Raw genomic sequence first — 25,580 nt, 5'->3', positions numbered from 1 at the left:
ACCTGTCCAGGGAGGGTTGAAACGGTGGCTGCTGCCTGTCAGTGTAGGGCTGAAACAATGGCTGCTGCAGTCTTTGTCCCAAGCAAGTTAAAAGCAATAGCTACTTTCAGAGTCAAGGACCAGTGATCCGAATTTGTTAATCAAAAGCTGTGATCAGCAATCGCCCTTGCCCACCCCTGTTCTTGGGGAAGAGGATTTTTATGACCCTCTCTGTCACTAACAACTAGCCAGGGTCTGGACCCCGAGGCAGCCTCCCAGAAGAGTGGGGTATGGGCACTGGTAGCTACTGGGGGAGAGAGCAATTTACACTTATTTATGGTAATTGCCTCCTCCTCTTGCACTTCCCTGGATGCTGTACAGTGTTCTTCTCAACTCTTGAGTTTAAAAATAGTTATTTCAGTCCATTCCTGCCTGTTTAATTGTTGTTTTAGTGGGAAGACTGTGTCCTGAAGCTCCTTACTCTGTTATCTTCTTCCAAAATCTCCCCTAAAGAATCTCGGTATATTACAAATTCCACACCGGGCCAAGTCCATTCCCCTTCCATGCTAGCATTTGTAACATTAAGAGACATTTTGTGGAAGAGAATGGATAGAAAGAATTTCCCTCGTTAATATCAAATCAGAATTTCAACCCTTGCTTTCTTTGAGGCAGGATTTTTTTGTTTCAAATCCAGAATCAGTTGTCATCTGCAGCACACTTCTACCTACATTCTAAGTTCATTTTTGGCAGCATCATTGTTCACAATGTGTCATAAAAGATAAACAGAATATTTATCTTCTATGCATCTGTAATGGAGAACAAGGCAAAGAGAAGAAAGAAAATCAATGTTGAAAGCCATGTCAGAAGATGTTACTGGTAAATGTCGGATTTCGTATGTTTTGATATCACAACTCATTTTTTCAAACAGAATATAATTACTTTCCACAAAGCTACCTTAAAAAATTTAAGCTATATCATAAATCTTTACAAATTCAGACTAAGAATGTGCGACAGGTGCAAACCACTGGAAAATCAGACATATAAATTTATATTATATTCAAATTTAAAAGATATCCAAAATAAAAAAGGCAATACTTTTGACATGGTCAGATTATAAATTCAGTTTGTTTCCAACAAAGCTCAATTGGAAAATAAATCCAAGACAAAAGAAATGATATGGTGGGAAGACTATTTAAAAGAAGTTTAGAATCAAGTTATAGCACTGGCAAGCCATCTTTATAAAAACAGAAGTTCAGTCCCTCATAGTGTTATTATCACTGAATTATATCTTGATATAATGATTTTTACTTTTTTCAGAGATTATTAAATTATACTGATGTATAACCTGCCTTTGAATTAAATATAAAATTATTAACGGCATTGCCCATTACATTACTCAGTAACTGTAATTTTTTAGCACTTTGTATCCAAAAGTGATGCCCAATTTATTGTACACAGATGGCAATTAATAAATGTTTGCAGTTGGTAAGGACAAGGAAGAAAACACAGAAACTATATACTCATTTTCATAGAACATATATGCTATGAAATCTTTGAAAACAACATAATTTCTTGTGCAAAATAAGCATACCCATTGCAATTTTGTTTATACCTCTCCTGTTAGTTTGCCAGGATGCTGTGACAAATACCACACTATGGGTTGGCTTAACAACAGGAATTTATTGGCTCATGGTTTCAGAGGCTATAAGGCTTGCTTCTCCCTGGAGTCTTTGCATTCTGGCTGGCCTGCAATCCTTGGGTTCCTTGGCTTCACCCTGCCTCATATCACATAGTGATGTCCTCTCCTTTCTGCTCCCTGTGGCTTTCTCTCACTCTGGTTTTTGGTTTCTTCCTTTATAAAGCCTCCAGTAATACATATTAAGGCTCACCTTGCTTCAGTAGGCCACACCTTAATAAAAATAACATCTCCAAATGGTCCTATTTACAATGGGCTGACACCCACAGAAACAAGGTCTTAAACCTTAGTCTTGGGTTTAAGACTAAGAACATGTCTAAATTGAAGTACATAATTCAGTCTACCACACCACTAATTTTCTTAATTGGTTATAATACAAAGTTAAATATCAACAGAAATAAATTGGATTACAAAACAATTCCACTCTGCATAGTTCCAGTTTGTGTTGTTTATTGCTATGTACCAATAAATCAATGGGTAGATTCTCTCCTTTGTGACCTATCAGAGTTATTCATTAAAACAAGAACTGGTGAATTCTTTTTATGATCAGTTGGTTTAGAATATAAATTAGCTTGAATATAAAACTAAGAATAATAGAATTAATTGAAACTGTTAGAAAAAAAGAAAAACTGTAATGGATTCTGCAGATATATAAAAGTTTCACATAATTCTATTCTAAAACATGTATTTTACCCAAATGAAATATATACTTCAAATTATGGAATGATTCTAAACCTGATTCCTGCAAAAGAGTCAAGTATGAAGCATGTACCTCAACTCTGGAAATGGATATCCTAAAAGATAGCTCCAGAGCCAAGACAATGATCCTTTTAAGCAAGGAGTTGATATTAAGTACTGAAATCAAAAATTTTCTGCAGCTCTTAACAGACAATATTAAAATAGCTAATAAAAATTAACATTTACTAAATACGCATTGAGTACCAAGGCACATGCCAAGGGGTTTATGCACATCATCTCACTGAATCCTCCGAATACTCCTATGAAGGTGGTACCATTATTATTTCAATTAAACAGTGAAGCTGGGGTTCATAGAAGGTTAAGTCATCTGCCTAAGGTCACAAAACTAGTAATTGGAAAAATAGTATTAAAACCCAGAATTTTTGGCTCCAGAATCCAATCGTAGTGCTACACTGCATCAATATTAAAGGAAATTATTTTCTCAACTTTTCAGAGAAACAGAGCAAAAACAGGAAGGGAGAGGAAAAAAACAAGTTGGACTGAAAATGTCTAAACAACAACTAATTAAAATAAGAACTGGTGAAAATATATTTCATCATTTGATGTTGAAATTTAGTTCATGTCTGAGGATGTAGATAAAAATAGTTTGGATAAGATAGAAAATGTTAATTTGGGGAAAGTAATTTTTAAAGATTTAATAAAAGTTTTGTCTTCACAGTTCATTCTTGTGGCACTCCTGTTGCCTGGTTACCACCAGGCAGAAAAATCCAACTACACAAGAATTATTACAATTGTACTAAAAATAATGAACATTTATCTCCCTGTCCTACACTTACATGCTGAATTACATAATAGAGCAAATAAAATTATATGCATAATAACAGCTGTTTAATACATAAACAAATCTGTACTCATTCTTTGTTGGGGTTTTGTAACCCTCTAGGTATATAACTGATGAATATATAGTTCCCATGAGAAAAAAATGCCTCACAGCCTGACCTATGAGTCATCCAAAGTGTTGTCCTGCTGAGAGTGAGGACCTGTTCTTGGTAAGTGCCCTGATGAGAAGGAATGACTATGGTGAAGTTAAGATAAGGAATTGAACATCTGCTGTTTTTGCTGTCTAAAACTTCTTGTATCTTTTTTTCTAGAAACAAAACCCCTTTTACCTGGAGGAACAATTCCTTGCAGTTCAAGCAAGATTGAACGTAACACAGCCCAGACCACAGAGGTGGACATGTGACCCCTAGCTGACCAAAGTCCTCCATCCCCTCGACCACAGTAATTGGACACATTATCCAAAAAGGCTAATCATAATTTTCAGTGATGTTTACTACAAATACAGTTAGAGAGAGTTTTGGGGTCTGTATAGGGATATATTACCAGCAGCTTTATTTCCCACCATTTGGGAAGATTTATAAAGATTTGGCTTCATTCTTAGACAGGAGAATAAAGCAAATAAACAGAAAAAGCAGAGCTGAGTGATAGAGCAAAATGGGTATTGTCCTGGCAACACCATTTTGAACCAGTTTCTCCCTGGGCCTTCACAGTTACATGAGCCAACAGATTCCTTTTCTGCCTAAGCCAATTTGATTTGAGTTTCAGTTGCAACCAAAAAAATTTTTTGACAGATACAATTCTCTCAATCATGGAGTTATTTAATTCCCTCTTGAATATATTTATTTTTAGGAATTTAGGATTTTGAGATGATTTCTTTAAGATAACTACCAGCTCTATAAAGTCATACTTCCTTTTATGCTTCTTCAAAGTATCTAAAGTGTCGAGTAGTGTTAGTAAATTGGAGTTCTGTGAATAAAAACAATCTTGATTATATCTATATATATTAAAGTCATCTATATTTGTGGAGAAGAATTATAAAAAGCTCTCTTCCAGAAAAATATCTCACTCAATATCTTGGGGCCTTAAAGTCCATCATTGGAGGTTTATTTCTTTATGTTAAATCTTGCCATTTCCCTGCAGTCCTCTTTAAAAATACAGATGACATTGAGTCACTTATATCTTAGTGTGAATTATTCAGACAATTTTTCTCTATGGCAGAAGAAACAACAGGAGAAGAGGAGGTGCCAAAAAGGTTCAGAAAGTGAAAAACTAAAAGAAAAGTGAAAGCAATGACCAAGAGTCAACAAATGGCATGCATCACAACTTCCCCATATATCTCACTCTTCACTAGGAAGAATACTGGGTTTAGGTCTTCTATTTACATAACAAATATATATTGAAAGAAAATATTTATTGATAACCTAATAAATAAATAGAAGATATTGATAACCTGGAAATAAAGTAGAAATAGTAATTTCCCTTATGCAGCTTACAGTCTAACAGAGGAGTAAGACCATAAACAAATAAAAAACATAAATATATAATTACGGAATATGTTAAGTGCTGTAAATGAAAACCATAGGCACTCAAGAGAGAATAGTGAGGACAATTTTTTTAATTGAATTTTATTGAGATTGTTCACATACCATACAATTATCCAGAGATCCAAAGTGCACAATCAACTGCCCATGGTACCATCATACAGCTGTGCATCCATTGCCACATTTATTTTTTTTTCAATTTTAGAACATTTTCATTATTGCAGAAAAGAAATAAAAATAAAAAAGAAAATACAAATCCTCCCACACCCATAACACCCCTCCCATTACTGACTCATAGTATTGGTATCGTACATTTGTTACAGCTGTTGATGGAAGAATATTAAAATATCACTAACTGTAGTACATAGTTTGCAATAGGTACATTTTTCCCAGTATACCCCTCTATTAACTTCTAGTTATAGCAACATACATTTGTTCTAGTTCATGAAAGAGATTTCTAATATTTATACAGTTAATCATGGACATTGTCCACCACAAGATTCGCTGTTTTATACATTCCCATCTTTTAACCTCCAACTTTCCTTCTGGTGACATACGTGACCCTGAGCTTACCCTTTCCACCACCTTCACACACCATTCAGCACTGTTAGCTGTTCTCACAATAATGTGCTACCATCACTTCTATCCATTTCCAAACGCTTAAGTTCAACCTAGCTGAACATTCTACTCATAATAAGCGACTGCTCCCCATTCTTTAGCCTCGTTCTATATCCTGTTAATTTATATTTCATGCCTATGTGTTTACATATTATAATTAGTTCATATTAGTGAAACTATGCAATATTTGTCCTTATGTGTCTGCCTTATTTCACTCAATGTAGTGCCCTCAGGGTTTCTTCATCAACCCATTTTTTAAAGATGGTTTTGTTCACCCACCATACATTTTGTCCTAAGTAAACAATTGATGGTTCCCTGTATAGTCACATTTTTATGTATTCACCACCATCACCACTATCTAAATAAGGACATCTCTATTTCTTCCACAAAGAAGGAGGAAGAGTCAAAGAAGGTAGAGAGACAAAAGAAAAAGAAAAAGAAAGAAAAAAGCAGCATAAGAGCTAAAAAGCAACAAAGGGAAAGACAGAATTAAACTAAAGTAGAATAAAGGAGTCAGACAACATCACTAATGCTAAGAGTCCCATACTCCTCCCTTATGTCCCCCTCTTACAGGCATTTAGCTTTGGTATGTTACCTTTGTTACATTAAAGTAATCATAATACAATGTTTCTGATAACTGTGGTCTCTAGTTTGCATTGATTGTATTTTTTCCCCAATACCACCCTATTGTTAACACCTTGCAAGGTTGACATTCATTTGTTATCCCTCATGTAAAAACATATTTGTACGTTTTATCAATTGTTGAGCACTCTAGGCTTCACTGAGCTATACAGTCTTTATCTTTTCTCCTTCTTTCTGGTGACCCACATGGTCCTAACCTTCCTCTTTCAACCCTACTCACAGTCATCTTTGTTCAGTGTACTTAGTGCTACCATCATCCAAAACTGTGTTCCAAACCTCTCACTCCTGTCTTTCCCTATCTGTCTGTAGTGCTCCCTTTAGTGTTTCTTGTAGCACAGGTATCTTGTTTACAAACTCTCTCATTGTTTTTTTGTCAGAGAATATTTTAAATTCTCCCTCATATTTGAAGGATATTTTTGCCAGATATAGGATTCTTGGTTGGTGGTTTTTCTCTTTCAGTATCTTAAATATATCACACCACTTCCTTCTTGCCTCCATGTTTCTACTGAGAAATCTGCCATAGTCTTATCAGGCTTCTTTTGGATGTGATGGATCACTTTTCTCTTGCTGCTTTCAGGATTCTCTCTTTGTCTTTGATGTTTGATAATCTGATTATTAAGTCTCTTGGCATAGTTCTATTCAGATCTATTCTGTTTGGGGTATGCTGTGCTTCTTGGATCTGTAATTTTACGTCTTTCATAAGAGATGGGAAATTTTCATTGATTATTTCCTCTATTATTGCTTCTGCCCCTTTTCCCTTCTCTTCTCCTTCTGGGACACCCATGACACGTATATCATGTGCTTCTTGTCATTTAATTCCCTGAAACGTTGCTCATATTTTTCCATTCTTTTCCCTATCTGTTCTTTTGTGTGTAGAATTTCAGGTGTCTTGTTCTCCAGTTCCTGAGTATTTTCTTCTGCCTCTTGAGGTCTGCTGTTGTATGTTTCCATTGTGTTTTTCATCTCTTGTGTTGTGCCTTTCATTTCCATAGATTCTGCTGGTTGTTTTTTTAAACTTTCAATTTCTACTTTATGTTTGCCCAGTGTTTCCTCTATAGCCTTCATCTCTTTTGCCATATCTTCCCTGAACTCATTGATTTGGTTTTTTATTTGATTTAGCATATTTCTTTGAAAATCTTTAATAGATTGTTTCATTAAAGTGAAACAATATCTCAACTGTATCTCAATTGAGGTGTAAGTTTGTTCCTTTGACTGGGCCATATCTTTGTTTTTCCAAGTATAGATTGTAGATTTCTGTTGTCTAGGCATCTGGTTTCCTTGGTTATCTCAATCAGATTTTCCCAGACCAGAACGGGTTCAGCTCTCAGAATGGAGTTATATTCAGGGTGTATCTTAAAAGAATGACAGGCTTTCCTGTGAGGTCTCTAGCCACTGTGCTTTTCCTAACCTGCCCAGCAGGTGGTGCCTGTCAGCCTGCCGCTCCGGACTGGTGTAAGGAGGTGTGGCCTATTTAGTTTCTGTTTTGGCTGTTTTCCCCCAGGATCTGGGGTCTAGTTCTGAAGGGAAAGCTCAACCCACCTCCTTACTCTTAGGGAAGCTACACCCCCTAGGGAGTTATCATCTGCATTTAAATTGTTGTCTCTGACTCTGTTGTCTCCACCCCTCTCTGGGTCAGAGCTCTGAAAACTGAAAATGGCTGAGACTGTCTCCACTGTGCCCCTCAGGTTGAGAGAGAGAAAAAGGGAAAGAAACCCCCATTAGAGCCAGTACACAGCCCCCCAGTTTCACTCATTGGCCAGAGGTAACACATGGTCTTCTGGGCTCCCCCTCCTAGGACACATGAGTCTTCGGGTTCTTTAAGGTCAGTCATCACTAAAAGCCTCTGTCTGCTTATTGGGGGTTTGTAGGTTGTATTCAGCAGTCCACATTTTTTAATTAAAACTCCAGTTGGAGCTCAGCTGAGCTATATTCGCTTACAGAGTACTGCCTTCTACACAGTGAAGTTTTGCAACTCAGCCTGCCGTGGTGGGAGGGGGTTCCCAGTGTGGTTCTGCAGCTTTTACTTACAGATTTTCTGCTGCTTTCTCAGGCATTCCTCCCAATTCAGGTTGGCGTACGATGTGTGGACAGTCACGGTTGTTCCCCAGCAGTTAATCCAAATTATTTACTAGTTGTTCCTGGTTGTTTATTAGTTGTTCTAGGGGACTAACTAAATTCCACTCCTCTCTATGCCACCATCTTGCCCCATCCCCCAGTGGGGACAAATTTATCAAAAGAAGGGAGAAGAAAGGCCAGCCAACACAGAGAGATGTGGGGTCAAGGAAGTAATATTTATAGCATGAGAACACTAAATAATATGTGAATATTGATGGGAACAATCCAGTAGAGAAAGAGAAGTCTAAAATGTGGAAGGAGAGGTAAATTATGAAGCAAGAACCCTGAGACGTTAATAAGATACAGAATCCAGAATATATGTGGAGGGTTTGCTCTTTCATAGGAAGGAAATTCCTCTGCTGTAGAAGTAGAACAGGGTTAGGGAAAGAATTTTTGCAGGTGGTATATTGGGAAGAGAAAGACCTTCCCATTAAGTGAACTGTAATCTCCTATGGGGTGTGTGTGGTGGATGCCAGGGGTGCGAAGTACTGAAATCTTTTTTTAATGAAATTTAATTAGAAACCAGCACCACCTTTCTGAGCTGACAAAGAAAATGGCTTTTATAATTACTGTGGTGGCCCTTACAATGTAAACCAGTTCAGAGCAAAATAATGTCAGAGATTATTGTTTGCAGAAGTCAAGTTTAAGTCATGCTGACAAGAGAAATCTCTTCAAATGAATTAGACTATTTTCTCTGAGATATTTGAAATTTTGCCTTAGTAAGCTTTGCTTGTTTCTTTACTTTCTTTTTTTTCCTAGCAGTAAAACACACATAACATAAAATTTACCATTTTAATCATTTCAAAGTAGACCCAGCCCCTGGCAACAACTAATGTGTTTTCTATATCTATGGATTTGCCTATTTTGGCTATTTGTATATAGTGAATCATATATATGTGGTCTTTTTACTGGTCTCATTGCATTTAGCTTAATGTTTTTCAAGGTTTATCCATGCTGCAATATATTATTATTTCATTCCTTTTACAACTGAATAATATTCCATTGCATAGATAGACCATATTTTTGTTGTTGATACACTTGTTTCTTAAGTAAACAATGAGAAAATCAGCCATAGTGTCTAGTGGGGAGACTAACCTGTAACTGGAGCCCCCACATTGGTCTACGTTCATGGGACCCCTCCATCTCCTGAGACTGCAACATCTGAGCAGACCAGAAAGTTCATTAACAACCAGCCAAATCCTGAGACATTCCAGTTTATGAATCAAGGGGGAGGGAAAGAGATGGAATGGCATGGCCTCCTTTAGGGTGGGGGAGGGGTGGAATTTCCTGAGGGATAGTGTGTAGACCTGAGGAGGATTTGAGAGAAGAGGCTCCAAAAAACGAGACGTGTGGAGCAATGGGAACTGTGAAGAAAGACCTGGAAAGAGAGAATGTCCACTTGAGACAGCTTTTGATGTCCCGAGTCTGCAAGCCCCTTTGTTTTGTGATTTAAAAAGACAGCTACATCAGATACAATGGTTTCTTTCTATTCCTCCAAGATTACATGGCTTTTCTGAGATTTTTCCAGTGTGTGTTTGACCTGGAGAAAACAGGAGAGGGAGGAAGTATTCGGGGAAGTAACTAGCACGACTCACCCTGGTGGATGTCTAGGCATGATGACAGTGGTTACTGGGGCTGGAGCGAGAAAGCCACTGGTGCTCGGGTCAAAGAAGTGTCCCCCATACACATAATGAGAGAATGACAGAGGGAGATCTTACCACAACTGGGTCACAGAAATATGAGGCAAAATCTTGAGGCGAGTTTTAAAGAGAGAAGATACAAAATAGTCTGTGTGCCAAATGACAGGATGATACTACATTATAACATTGATTGCTTGGAAGAATTAATAATCCTTTTAAGACAGAAAGTTTTGTGTTTGAGCCTTGACTCTTCCATTTATTTAGCAGCATGATTTTTGACAATGTATTTAACCTTTTTGAATCTGAGTTCCCTTGAGTAAAATGGGTCCTTAAACACCTATAATATAGAAAGGATTAAATAAGATTATGTATGTAAAGCTCTTTATGTATTAGATTTTCAAATAATATTTGTTTCTTTTCTGCTTTCATAGCTTTCATGATCTATAAGCTTTAAGCTATCGACTCTTGTTTTTAAGACAATACTCACCTGAAAGCTTTATCCTGGGCAAAGTGTTAACATAATTAATATGACTTCCTAAATCCTTGCAGACATTTTGAGGATTGAAATTTCTTCAGAGTGTATATAATTCCAAGTTAGTTGGTGAGCCACTATATCCAGTGGCTATCTGCAAGTCAGTCTTAGGCCCTCTTAAAACATATAGTATCAAAACAATTTTATTCTAATTTAACTCTTCCTAGAAGCCACTCTTTCCAGAATGGAAAAAATATATATCTTTTTAAAATATCCCTATCTACCTACATCTATTATGTTTTTAATATATCATTGATAAACCAATCATTAGAATGCAATTTTGGTGAAATTGCTTTTATTTGAAACGGAATTAAAAATGAAGTTTTGGATTTCCAGTGGGACGCTGGGTTTATTTGCTTTTCGGGTGTTTTGATATTCCAACATGCTACCTCAGAGGTTTTAATACTTTAAGGTACATCAGAATCACCTAGAATGCATTTTAATAATTCAAATTCCAAGGACTTGACACCAGAGTGTCTGATTCTTTAGATCTGAGATGGGAAAAAGGAATATGCGTCTTTCACCAACATTCCAGATAATGTTAATGCAGCTGCTTTCTCATTTTGAGGAACACTGGGAGTCTGTACCAAACCCACATTCCCTTTAGGAAGATTTTTTTTTTTTCTCATATAGAGAATCTAAAGAAACTCATTCTGACTTTCATAGACCATACTTGCTTTACTTCTTGCAAAAGAAAAAATCCTCCCTGAATTTGGATTTCTTTTTGAGTGTTAAACTTTATGAATACATATAATTTACAGAGTTGGAAATGTTAGTTCTATGATATTTTTATGATAAATGTCCATATAATTCACATATTTGTTTCATTAGAGGCTTTAACATCTGTTTAAATTGTTGCTTGATAATATAATAGCAATAAGAATACATTTTCCTGTGTCTACACAGATAATTACTTTGAAACCCCAAGAATTACTGTACATTTTATCTTTAGGATTCTAATGTACAAAAGGAGAGATTTCCTGAACTTCCCTTGGAGATTTTCTCCAAGGATATTTACTAACCACATCTTATCGAATCCTTTCCGTTGCTCCTATAAGAAGTCATTTTTCTTACACTTAGTAAAAGAGCATTATAAACACAAACTTGAAAGCTTATGTAGAATTTAAGTCAGATAAAACGTGGAAGAAAGTATATGTCTTTCAGAAAATTACCTTTCATCAATATTGAAAATGCATAGTTCAGATACCATATAGCAGATGAATGTAATGCTTTCCAGGATGGAACATTAGATCTCAGTCTATTTTAGGAGGAAGAAAAGGTTGGAAAATATCCCAGAAATGTCATATGGGAGCAGTTTGAACAACCCACTAGTACAAGAAGAATAAAAAAGCAATCACATTGCATATTTATTAAATTTAGGGAAGACAGTAAAGTAAAAACTATTTGATTTCCCTAAGGAAAATATTCAAGTGAAACTAAGTTAGTTCTGAACTACAACTGAATATTATAATTTAGTAAATGCTGTACAGAATCACAGGACCAGAAAATACCATGGACATTTGTCTGATAATTTTTCCTGTCTTTAGTTTAATCTCATGACTAAGTCACCTAAGATTAGTAAGTAATCCAACCTACATTCAATGTAAGTTCAGATAAAGGAAATAAAGAGAATTGAGAAGAGGTATGAGTTCTTGACTAAAAAATTTCCTTAACTGAAGAAAACCAAAAGTCACACAGAAGCAAATGACAGTAAATCTCTACCTGAACAAATTAAAATATATTTGAAAATTATCAAAGGCAAAAAGAAAAATGTTAAAAGCAACCAGAGAGAAAAAAAATCCTAAGGATTAGACTAACAATATACTATACATAAATAGCAATAGAGGTCAAATGGAGTTAATCTTAGAAGTATTAAAGGAAAACAGTCAACTCAGAATTCAAAATCCAACTAAAATAGCACTCAACAGTAAAGGAAAAAAGAAGTACATTAAAAAAAAAAAGAAAAGAAACAAAGATTGTGATAATTTACCATCCAGCAAGCCTTGTTGAAAAAATTCTGAAGGGTATGTGTCAGAAATGAGAGAATTAACCACAGAAGAAATTCATAGCCAGGAAAAAATATTAGGAAATATTTTGGTAAAGACAATAACAAAATAATAATATCCTTATTCTTGAGAACTTCGTGGGTCCTGAGAAAACCTGTCATTTCTCTCACTTATGTGGAAACTGCCATTGTAAATAAATCAGTGTAAGCTGGTTTACATCGCCTTACCTTCTGTACTTGTTAGTATTGTTTCATCCCTTGGCTCCTAGATAAGGAAAGGGCCGAGTTTATTTCCATCACGGTATTTATAAGATGAATTGAAATTGTAGCACTTGTATGGGTCTCCTATAATGCTCCACGTACCCTGCCCTGAGTAGGAGATAGAGAAGGGGTCATTGATATTTATTCCCAGTTTTCCTCTTCTTTGAGCAAGCATAACACGGTGGGAATGATAATAATGGATAAGAAAACAAGCTAGGCTACATTCTCTAAAAGGCAGAATTAAGAATATTCTCTTTTATCCAACATGGTACCAAAGGCATACTCAGAATAATAAGAAAGGAAAAAAGGAAAAAAAAAAAAAAAAACTAGTAAAGGGCAAAAAAGGAAGAAACAAAATTATTTTATAATTATTTTATAATTATCCATCAAGGAAATATGCATACCATTAGAACAATAGAAGAGTTTAAAACAAACTTGGTAAAAATATGACCAACTTATGAAAATAATGTTTCCATATCAGCAACACACTATTGGAAAATATGATTTTAAGAAGCTCTCATTTCATTAGCTACAAAAACTAGAAGGTAACTAAAAATAAATTTAACAAATTACTGAAGAGAAGTTAAAACTTTGTGAAACACACAAAAGACCTACGTAAATGGGGAGATGTATAATGTTCATGGATGGGAAAAGTCACTTTTGTAAAGCTCTATGCTAGCTAAATTAATTTATAAATTGAAAACCTATGCAGGTTTTCATAGACCTTGACAAGTGGACACTAAAAGTTAAATGGAAAAATAAAGTGCCAAGAATAGCCGAAGTGTACTGGAATATCAATATGGGTGGCTAGTCCTACAAGACATCAAGACTTATTAAAAGCTAGAATAATTAAAAATGCATGTATTCAGTCACAGAAGGACAAACAGACCAAAGGACAGAAGAGAGGGCACAGAAACAAGCTAGCTATACTTTCAAATGTTTGGTAGATGGTATATGACAGAAGTAGCATTTCAAGTGAGTAGATAAATGAAGGAATATCCAATAAACTGTACTAGGTAAATCTGCTATCTCTATGAATAAAAATAAAATTAGATCCTTCTTATACCACATGTTTTAAAAATGCCAAGTGGACTAAAAACCTAAATGTGAAAACTTTAAGAAAGAAATGTAAAAATTTTTTTAAATGAATTCAGTGTGAGAAATAATTTCCTAAGCAAGATGCATAAGCAAACAACTATTTGTTTAAAATAAATACATTTGACTCATTTTAAATTAAATACTTCTGCCAAATATAAGACTTACATAAGACTTGTATTAAGTGATAATATAAGCCAGTCTGGGAGAAGACATATATATATATATATGACAAAGGATTACTATTCAGAATCCAGAAAGAAATCCCACAAATCAATTAAAAGTAAAACAGACAATAAAATATTATAATGTCAAAGGATATGAACAATCTACAGACCAAGACATCTAAATGGTTCATGAACATATGAAATGCTACCTGTTCCAACTAGTAATTTGAGAAAAAACATTAAAAGAAATTAACCTTTTACATCAATCAAATTTGCAAACCTTAGATTCAAGTTTTTTAATGGATGTGGGAGAATGGAAAATCTTACTATTGTATTTGGAGTGCAAATCAGTACAATCCCTTTAGAATGAAAATATACCAATATCTGGAAAATTTTTAAATGTGCCTAGCCTACTATCCAACAATTCTCCTCCCAAGTATATTCCCTAGAAAAAGTCTCTTACATATGCACAAGAAAAAATATACAAAAATGTTTATGGCAGCAAAAACTGAAAGCAATCTGAAATCAACTAAATAAATTCCATGATTTTACACAATATATTACAATAAAATAGTAAAAAATAAATTATAGCTGCATATCTAACTAGATCCACCTCAAAAGACTAATATTGAGTGATAGAAGCAAGTTAGAGAATATTAAACACAGCACAACACTGTCCAGGTGAAGTTTAGAAACTTTAAACATTAAATGACATATTATACTGCAATATTATGATAATATCACCAATATCCAGGCTAGAAACTAGTTTTTCATTTTATTACTGATTTATTTTGGGGAATGAAATTTCTGTTTCATGGAGCAGTAAAATGTGTTTCTGATATATTACTGATTTTTATTTTATTTCTATTCCATGGAGAATATAGAAAGTTTATTAAAAAGAAAACACTTGACAGTGAACCATAGGTTAAACCATGGACTACAGTTAATAGTACAATTATAGAAATGTGCTATCATCAATCGTGACAATTGTTCCACATAATTGTACAGGGTTCCTATTGCTAAAGGATGGTGGTAATGGTAGTGCAGCACTGAATGTAATTAATGGCACTGAAATTATATCTGAATGTGAATAAAATGGGAAATGTTAGATTATACATATAGTAACAGAATAAAATTTTTTTAAAAATGCATGGAAGTACATTCCACACACAGTGAGTCCTAAGTTAAAACATGGACTATAGTTAATAGTATAATTATTAAAATGTGCTTTCATCAGTTGTGACAAATATTCCACACCAATGCAAGGTGTTATTATTAGGATGGTATATGAGAATCCTTTATTTTATGCATGATTTTTCTGTAAACCCACAACTTCTCTAATAAAGTGGGGAAATAGTGCAAGCAAAAAAAAAAAAAAAAACAACTCTTGAGAAGATTCCATATTAAATTCTTACTACCAAGGAAGTTTAAGCAAATGAATCATTAAAAAACACGTTGTTTTTAAAGATGATGATAGTTTAGTGAACCAAAAGTTTGGTATTGATTATCACCTACCTTCATTCTAAGTAATTTTTAAAACCTTCCAAATATTTACAACATTCCAAATTGAGGTGAGGTTGCTGACTAGTATAATGATTTCTGTAATTTGTAAAACTCCAAGTCAATTACCTGAAAGAAAATGAATTATTTGCAACTCTAACATCATAATAGCATAACTTTGATAAAAGCAGATATTCTTTAAAATTTTTTGTTGTTTATTCCATGCATAAACATGTGAACATTTCCACTGAACTGAGAAAATGTCTCTTTACTTCAAAAGCAATGAGTAAATCCAAAACTTAGAACTAATTGATGAGAAAATATTACAGTCCATAGCTTGTTTTAAAAGGTCTGAAATGTAATCTTCTCTAACTGGAGCTTCCTTGGAAGCATAGCAGTCTATATTAAATCTTGTCACATTTTAATCTACATTTAATTAACATTGATCAGTCTTCAAATGCCTACTGATGAGAAAGAAAAATCTCATAGCATATGGGAACCAAGGAGCACAGAAAACGCTGCATGCATTCTTTTCTTTGCTTCTGTGGTAAAACTAATCAATATTCTCATGCAATCTCTAAAAATAGATAAACTCATGGCATACTGAAACCATCCTTTCAGCCTGGATCGCTATAGGAGAGTGTCTGCTGATTGTTAATAGGTTCAGATTGTATGAAAGCTTTGTTTCCTTTGGGCATCACATTCTAGCAGCAAACTCTCAGGGATGTTTATATTGCTGTGTGAGAATCTTGTGAGACTACTGTCTCCCATAACACACAGAGAGTGATGGTTTAGCTCCTCCTTACCACCCATTAGAGTCTGTGGTTTACTGTGGCACCAGACACACCAATCATCCTGCACCACACCTTCTCTGGACCCTGCCCTACCCACAGTTTCCTGCTGCAGAAACTAGCCACAGCTTTCCTTCTATAGGGAAAGCCAGGTTGTGCATCTTGTCACCTACCTCCTCTATCTCTTTTGGATCACAACTGATTGGAAAATAGGTGACCAAGTTCAGACCACCTTTCAGCTCTCCAATGCCCATGCATTGGTTTGTTGTGAAAAGTTTAATCGAGTTCATCCAAATCTTGCTCTTAGAATTGGGAAATAAAGTGAGAATCAGGTGTCAGAAGTGATAACTGAAATTAAATATATATTCCAACAGAAGCCATGAGGTGAAGGGGAGAGGACATAAGGGGCCAGAGCCAGTTATGAAAAAGATGCCAGGGGTAGGTGGAGGATGCAAGGGGGAGAAACTTAGTAAAGAAACCAGTTGGTTTTTTTGTTTGTTTGTTTGTTTTTGGGGGGGGTGTTAAAATTTTTTTTGTTTTTTACTTTTTATTTTGAAATACATTCAAACTAACAAGATAGTTACTAAAAGAATGAAAACCCCATAGAGAGAAATCTAACACATCCCAACCCCAACCCCATATACCCAGATCCATCAATTTGGCACATTTGCCCTTTCCTCCTTCTTTCCTTCCTTCCTTTCTTCCTTCCTCCCTCCCTCCCTCCCTCCCTCCCTCCCTTCCTTCCTTCCTTCCTTTCTATCCATTTTCTGAACACTTGAGTGTAGGTTGTATACATAATGCTCCATGAACATTTTCTAAAACAAGGATATTCACTTATGTAACTACTGTTAATCAAGTTCAAGCAATTTAATGGTGATATAAAGCTTACAGTCTATATTCCATTTGTGTCCTAATAATGTCTCTTTGAGCCTTTTCTCTTCCCTTCCTAGATTCCATCCAGGATCACATACTGCATTTAATTGTCATTGTCTCTTTAGTTTTTTATTTGTGGAAACATGTATACAATATAAATTTTCACATCTCGACCATCCCCAAGCATACCGTTCAATGGGATTTATCACATTGACAATATTGTGGTACCCTCACCACCTTCCATTACTAAAACTTTCTCATCTCCCCAAACAGAAACCCTAAACCCATTGTGCATTAACTTTCCATTCTCCCTATCCATCATTCCTAGCAACCTGCACTCTAATTTCTGTCTCTATGAGCTTGCATAGTCTCCAATATTTTCTTAATAGTTACCATGGAGCTTAATTTAACATCCTAAATCTATAACAATCTTGTTTGCTTTGATACCAATTTACCTTCAGTATATACGCAAACTATGTTCCAATATCCCTCCTTCCTCCACCTTTATGTAGTTCTTGTCACAAATTACATATTTCTGTGTTCTGAGTCAAAAACCACTGATTTATGAATTTGCCTTTATGTACTGAAGGAAGTAAACAGTAGAGTTACAAACCAAAAATACTGTTCCAGCACAGTTCTTGAAGGTATTGGGTCCATGCACTCCTAAGACCAAAGAACGTGCCAGGCAGGGAGTCAGACGTGGGTTATTAGGACTTACAGACAGGAGTTTCTTTCCAGTGGCAGCTGGCTGGAAAATGAAAGTTAGTGCTCCACAAGGGCAGGGAGCACAAAGGGCAGTTTATAAGGGTTTAGGACAAAGGCATTCCATTGGGTATCATGACACAGGGGCCTGGAGTTTGTTATCAACAGTGGTCAGGGAAGGGGAGTTTTAATGCTTTGTTCATGATACCATCTGTACATACTTTCTTCCTTGAGGAAGTATGATGACTTCAATCTCTGCCCAGTCACGCAGGCTGCTACATGCTGGGGGGCCTCATTCTGCATTAGGGAGGGGAAACGCAGGTTCTGGGTCCCCACAATCCACCCCCACACAGCAGACTATGTTGACCATAGGACAGACATTGCATCCATATACCACAACAACTGTATAATAGACAACAGAATACTAGGAGCCCCCCACACAGAAATGACAACTCTACAAAGAGATTCCATGGCCAAGAGGGGAATTAAACCATTTAGACAAGGAGTCTACTGATAATTGATCATTATGATCAATTTGTATGTACTGATTTGTATGTGCTCTTGCATATGACTTAAAACTTGTGAAACATTGTGCAAATGATCAGGAATTTATAGGCAGCACTACACATTAATTAAGGCACAGGTGCTGCCCTGTGCAGCAGTGAGGATATTTAAGGTTATTCTATTTTATAAAACTACTTTTCTAAGCTATGTGGTTTCTTCATTTAGCAAGACATAGCTACTTTGGAATCATTAGGTGCTTGGGCAGTGTGATTGGCTAAAGCTGCCACATGTTTTTCAGCAACTATTGCAGCTCCACCTGGTGCAAGAATGGCTAAAGAATAATACCACCAGGTAATGCATTTTATTCTATATCTAGCTTTAATCATTTCCCAATTACTAGGAGTTTGGGGTAAAGAGTCATAAACAGTAGCAGAGACATAGGGCTCTCCCCAGGTACATCTCCTCCAGTTATAGGGTAAATAGGGCCAACCATATTACCCATAGGTCCATAGCCATCCCTTAGGGGAAGGATATGTACCATGTTGGTTGGAGATATATTACCACTGGAAAAGATGATTATTTTGTAGTTTAACAGTAAAATTATACAATTCAGGGGATTGCCACCCTACATCATGAATTCTATCAAGTTGTTCCATACAGACAGGAGTGAAGCAACATGATCTACTGTTAACAGCTTCTGCCATAAGTCACCCTAACCCATCACATACAGCATACCCAAATGCAGGTCACCTGTTCCTGTACATGGAGGAGTTGCAAATCCCAGTCTCATTATAGAATGGTAGTTGGATTTCAGTCTTAAATGAGAAGATTCTTTAACAGATTTTCCAATGTGCTTACTTCTGCCAGGCCAGCAGGATATTCCACACAGTAAAATCCACAGTGATCACAGTCCAAGAAAGGCCAGTAACATCCAAAGATGGCAAGTCTGTGCAAACCCAACGTTAGGTTCAATGGTGGGCATGAGTTACCACTGAAGCCCACTGTAGGAAGATGTTTGTTGGGCACTATGGGTAAAAAGGAAGATGTTTATGGGAAAAAATAAAGGGTAATTCTTGCTGATCTAACAATAGACATGCTAGAATTTCATTGGTTGATAACAAGGTACCAGGCAGAGGAACATTATGGGGAGGTTTTAACACCAGATACTCTCCTCCTGTGAATCTTGAGTCTTCTACCATTACATCAATTGTTAATCTGGACATAAGAAGGGCCCACATAGTCATGCATGAAGTTCCTGTGGGAATAGGAGGCCCCAGATTGGTAATAAAGATTTTAACAGGCATTTTCTATATAAATTGAGGTCTTATTACAGTATTTTGGGTGAATCTTATTCCCCAGAGACTTAGGATTCCTAACCAATGTGGCTGCATAGGCCAGCACCAAGGCCAATTGATTTCATTTTCCATTTTGTGTCATCTGAGGCACAGATGACAATAAATTATTATCATTCCCCCTTTTAGGCTGTGAAATGGCTCGCACTTTAATTTGTATTCTCAGTTCTGCTGTAGGCGTTTCAATAGGAGCTGAGGCTGCAGCTTAAGGTGCGGTGTTCAGGTGGGTTAGGGCCGGATAAAGCCTTTTAGTCCATTGTTGTAGAGATTTCTTATCATCTTTCAACTGTTCCTTCAAGAGACCATTCATTCTTTTCATAAGGCCTTCACCTATGGGGTTATAAGGTAGATGGAAAGACCACATTACATCACAGCCCATAGCCTATGCTTGACTCATTTGTCCAGTGAAAGAGGTCCCCTGATCACTGTCTATCTGTGTAGCTACACCAAACAGTGGATGGTAGCCTGCTGGTTTGCCTTCACCACAAGAAAAGCTAGCAAAAGTCCTATAGCTGTGTCCATGGCAGTAAAAGCATACCTTGCCCCCTCCAAGAGCAAAAGGGAACCAATGCAGTTCACTTGCCAAGGGGTCATAGTATTTGTGACTGGCTAACATGTCCCATCTGGTGTGGTAGACTACAAGGTTGGTGTAGGGAGCATGAAGGCATTAGCAATGTCCACTAGCTGCTGGCATATGATTGGCAGCTGGAACTGTTGGGCCAGATGCCACAGGGTTTTATAACTCATTGTCCACTCTTTTGATGAAGCCACTTAGCTGCTTCTTGAGTTTTAGTAGTGTGGCTCCAGACTTGAGCAAGAGTGTTTGCCTCAATGTTCCCAGGTAGTGTGTTAGGAGTGTGGGTGGGGAAATGATAGTTACCTTTCATCGCTGACAGGCATCCCAGATGTCTTCCCACAGCTCTTGTCTCCATAGGGGTGACCTGTGAGTCTCTATTGTTCTTGTTTCCAGGTTGCCATCCAGGTTGTGAGGCCTTTGTAAACATCACAACTGTCAGTACAGACAGTGTGTTTCCTGGTTCATGCATTATTACCATCTATACTGCTCTTAGCCTGTTGACTGCTTTGCATAGCACCAGACTCCCACCATATATTGTCAGTACTGGGTTGCATTGCCACAGTTGTCCATGTGGAGGCTGCCCACTAGTGGATCATCAGTGTACCAAGCAGACTCGGCTGGTACCCATGCCTTCTATAGTGAGCATTTAAGTAGCTATTTCAGGTGCAGCAACTTTAGCTGTGGAATCTTCTCTATAGGACACTGGTCCAAGGATCACGTGCATCTCTGTACTCAGAGAGCTAGTATTAAAAGTGCACTGGAGCAGGAGCTTTCCATTTGATCAGTGTGCTTAGTTAGACACTGCCAGAGTGTGGCTTAGAAGCCATGTCAGTTATCCACCCCTGAATAGGGATGGCCATTTTCAAGGTAACTGGGCATCTAGATTTGTGTCAGTTCCTCCACTTGCAATAGGGCATTCTATGTAGCACACAATTGCTTTTCTGGGAGCTGTATCTCAGTTCTGCCCCTTTCCATACTTTTGATCAAAATCCAAGGGGCATTTATTTAGAATGTTGCCTCTGCCACAGATCCTGCCAAAAATCAATATCAGTGCTGGCTATATCTATGCCCTCCAGTGCTTGTGGCTGTGTTATTGCCATTTCTGCCTTTTCAAAGGCAGCCTGTTGAGAGGTTTGTCCCATTCTCAGGGATTCCTTTCCTAATCAAAACAATACAAAGGTTTTAACATTTGGGCTAAGTGAGGAACAAAAGTTTCAATACCACAACAAACCTAAGAAAGCCATTAGTTGTTTTGGCATTTGCAGAATGGGGAAACATTGCACCTTATCAATTATAGGAGAAGGTATAGTTTTTGTCTTACCCAACCATACAACACCCAAGAATTTGACAGAGTAGCCAGGGTCTTGAAGTTTGTTGTGATTGACTGCCTATCCCCTGATTCTCAATGAGCCGGAGGCTTCTTTTAATTCTGAAAGTGTGTTACTAGTTAACATGACATCATCAATATAGTGAAATAGAGTTACACTTGTGGGTCTTTTCCACTTAGCCAAATCCTTTGACATGAGACTTTGGGGAAGCACAGTAAAAAGTCCATTGCTGACCTCTAAACAGCATGCAATCGCTTTTAAAGTATAACAAGCATGACAAAGTGAACAAAAACTATATTACAGTCTCATAGCTACCTTCTATTTAAAATCATATTTTGTTTATGGAATCTTCAATGCATCTTTATAATTTTGATATTTACCACTACTTCTCTGGCTAAACCACCAACTATAAATGAAATGGAAAATACAGTTAAACAAGAAATTTGAGAAGTTGATGTAATATTTATGATATTCTCATTCATGCATGACTTAGATTTTATCCTGGACAACTTATTACAAGGAGAAACAGATAATGGAAAGAAAGAGTACAGCAACCATTAATTTTGTTGAGTAACAGACAATTGAATCATGCCAATTATTAAAAAGAGAAAGAGAGAAGCAGTCAGGTCCTATTTTTGAACTCACTGAGTATTTTCCATTTCTCACATTTGAAGCACTCCTGAGTTTAACATAGTAATGCCATATAGAAAAAGAAGAAAAACTCTGATTTTTTTTTACATGTAACTATACTTATCTAAAAAATAAGGAAAAGGCAATTTAACAAAAAGTCCCCACAACTGGTATTGAATTCCCCATGGAAGTTATTTATAGTCAGGTCCAGAACCATATATTAGATTTTTATAGTAGAGAAAAGTGCCATTAGAGTTTTCACAAAGAACTTCTATTTTTTCACGCTTCAGATAACAGAGTCAGTGACCTAGAGTGAAAAGAAAAAAAAAATCCTCTTTTTCTGAAATCCACATAATGCTCACTCTTACTGATGTTATTTGTAAGTGTGTAGTACCTAACATATTTTGTTTGGGTAAAATTTTAAATCTGTGTCACAATTTCACAGCTTTTATGGTCATACATAAAAATATTAATTAGTTCTGGATTACAAATGAAATTCTACACAGATTAATTTTGTTACTTTCCATTTTATTCAAATAAAGAATTTAACAAACAACATTAAAGTGAAAATATCTAAAATCAGCTATGGAACACCATCAAGCATATCAGTATCACATTATAGGAGTCCCACAGAAGAAGGAAGGGGAAGAAGGAATAGCCAAAGAAATAATGACAGAGAGCTTCCAAAAACTTAGCAAAAGATGTGAACATGCACATCCAAGAAGCTCAGAGAACACCAAACAGAATAAATATGAAGAAGAATAATCCCACCATATATTGATTACATTACCAAATGCAGTGGACAAGGAGAGAGTTTTGAAAGCTGCAAGAAGAAAGGAACATGTTATGTACAAAGGAATCTCAATTAGATCGAGTGCCAATTCCTCATCAGAAACCATGGAGAGACGAAGACAGTGGGTTGAAATACTGAAAGAGCTGAAAGAAAACAACTGCCAACCAAGAATTTATATCTAGTGAGATTAACTTTCAAAAATGTGGGAGAGGTAAAGATAGAACCAAATAAACAAAAGGTAAGGAAGGTCACCACCACCAGACCTGTTGTACAAGCAGTGCTGAAGAGAGCTCTTCAGACTAAAAAGAAAGGACACTTAAAACTGGTTAAAAATGGCAGTGAGAAATAAAGACCTGCAGTAAAATAACCATTTGGGTAATTATAAATGCAAGTATTATTGCATTGTATTTTTTGGTATATAACTCCATTTCTTAATCCTACAGTTTCTAAAATGCAAAATGATAAATCTATGGTTTGGCCATAAAATTTAAAAGGATATAAGTGGTAACATGTACAAAAAAAGGGGGTGGGGGGTGGAGGGGTATAGGAAAAGTATATGTATATGCTATTGCAGTTAATTTGTTATCAAACCAAATGTAATTGTTATATATTTAGTATGTTAACTGTTAACTCCATGGTAAGCAAGGTAAGGGAAATAAATGAAAAATACATCCATTAAAAAGGGGAAGGCACTCAATATGGTACAACACAAAAAAGTCAAATAAATATAAAAGTAGGCATTAGTGGAAGAATTCAGAGACAAAAAAGGTGTAAGACATACAAAAGCTAAATAGAAAAATGCCAGAAAGAAGTCCTGCATTATCAGTAGTGACTTTAAATGTAAATGGATGAAACTCTCCCATCAAAAGTCAGAGATTGGCAGAAGGCACAAAAAGCATGATCTAATATTTGCTGTCTTCCAGAGACTCACCTTAAATTCAAAGATACAAGTAGATTGAGGGTGAAATGATGGAAAAAATAAGCATGCAAGCAGTAACCAAAAGGGAGCTGGGGTGGCTATACTAATATTTGATAAAAATAGGCTTTAACTCAAAAAGAGTTAAAAGGGTCAAAGACAGTCATTGAATACTGATAAAGGAGACAATTCAACAGGAAGATGTACCAATTATGTATATACATGCACCTAACAGCAAAGCCCCAAAATATGAAGCAAATACTGACAAATTTGAATGGAGAAATTGATGGTTCTACATTAATAATAGGAGACTTTAACATACCACTCTCAATAATGGGTAGAATATCTAAACAGAAGATCAATAAGGAAATACAAGACTTGAATGATATTCTAAACCCACTAGACCTAACAGACATACACAGAACACTTCAACCAACAGCAGAATACACATTATTCTCAAGTGCACATGGATCATTCTCCAAGATAGACCATCTCTTGAGTCATAAAACAAATCTAAATAAATTTTAAAATATTGAAAACAGACAGTATATATTCTCTGATCACAAGAGAACAAAACTAGAAATCAATAACAGAGGGAGAAATGGAAAAACCACAAATCTGTGGAAATTAAACAAAAAAACTCTTAAATAACAAGTGGGTTAAAGAGGAAATCATAAGCAAAATTAGGAAATATCTTGAGGCAAATAAAATGAAAATGCAGCATACCAAAACTTAGGAGATGCAGTGAAAGCAGTACTGAGAGGGAAATTTACAGCTCCAAATGCTTACATTAAAAAGAAGAAAGACTTTCAAATCAAAAAAGACCTAACCTCAAAACTAGAAAAACTAGAAAAAGAAGAGGAAACTAAACCCAAAAAGAGAAGAAAGAAGGAAATAACAAAGATTAGATCAGAGATAAAAGAAATAGGAAAAAAACAGAGAAAATCAACAAACCCACAATTTGGTTCTTTGAATACAGCAATCATATCGAAAAACCTTTAGCTAGACTGACAAAGGAAAAAAAGGGAGAGGACACAAATAACAAAAATCAGAAATGAAAATGGGAAAACTATTACTGACCCCGCTGAAATAAAAAGGGCTATAAGATGATACTTTGATTGACCAAAAGTCACTAGATAACCTAGATGAAATGACAAATTCTTAGAAACACACAAAATACCTACATTGACTCAAGAAGAAATAGAAGCTCTCAACAACCAATCACTACTAAAGGGATTGAACCAGTCATCAAAAATCTCCCAACAAAGAAAAGCCCAGGACCAGATGGCTTCATAGGGGAATTCTATGAAAGGTTCCAAGACGATTAACTCCAGTTCTGCTCAATCTCTTCCAAATATTGAACAGGAGGGAGCACTCTCTAACTCATTCTATTAGGTCAACATCACCCTCATACTAAATATGGATAAAGAGACTACAAGAAAAGAAAACTACACACCTATATCTCTTATGAATATAGATGCAAAAATCCTTGATAAAATACCAGCAAACTAGATCCAACAGCATTTTGAAAGAATTATACACCATGATCAAGTGGGATTTATCCGTGCTATACAAGGGTGGTTCAACATAAGAAAATCAATTAATGTCAAACACCACATTAACAGAATGAAGGAAAAATAACACATGATCTCAATTCCTACAGAAAAGGCATTTGACAAATACAGCACCCTTTCTTGATAAAAATGCTTAGAATACCAGGAATAGAAGGGAACTTCCTAAACATGATTAAGAGCATATATGAAAAGTCCCAGCTGACATCCTAC

The sequence above is a fragment of the Choloepus didactylus genome, chromosome 9 (assembly GCF_015220235.1).
Source record: "Choloepus didactylus isolate mChoDid1 chromosome 9, mChoDid1.pri, whole genome shotgun sequence".
Classification (NCBI taxonomy): Eukaryota; Metazoa; Chordata; class Mammalia; order Pilosa; family Megalonychidae; genus Choloepus; species Choloepus didactylus.
The sequence above is the reverse complement of the archived record's forward strand: the minus strand, read 5'-3'. Positions refer to the sequence as shown.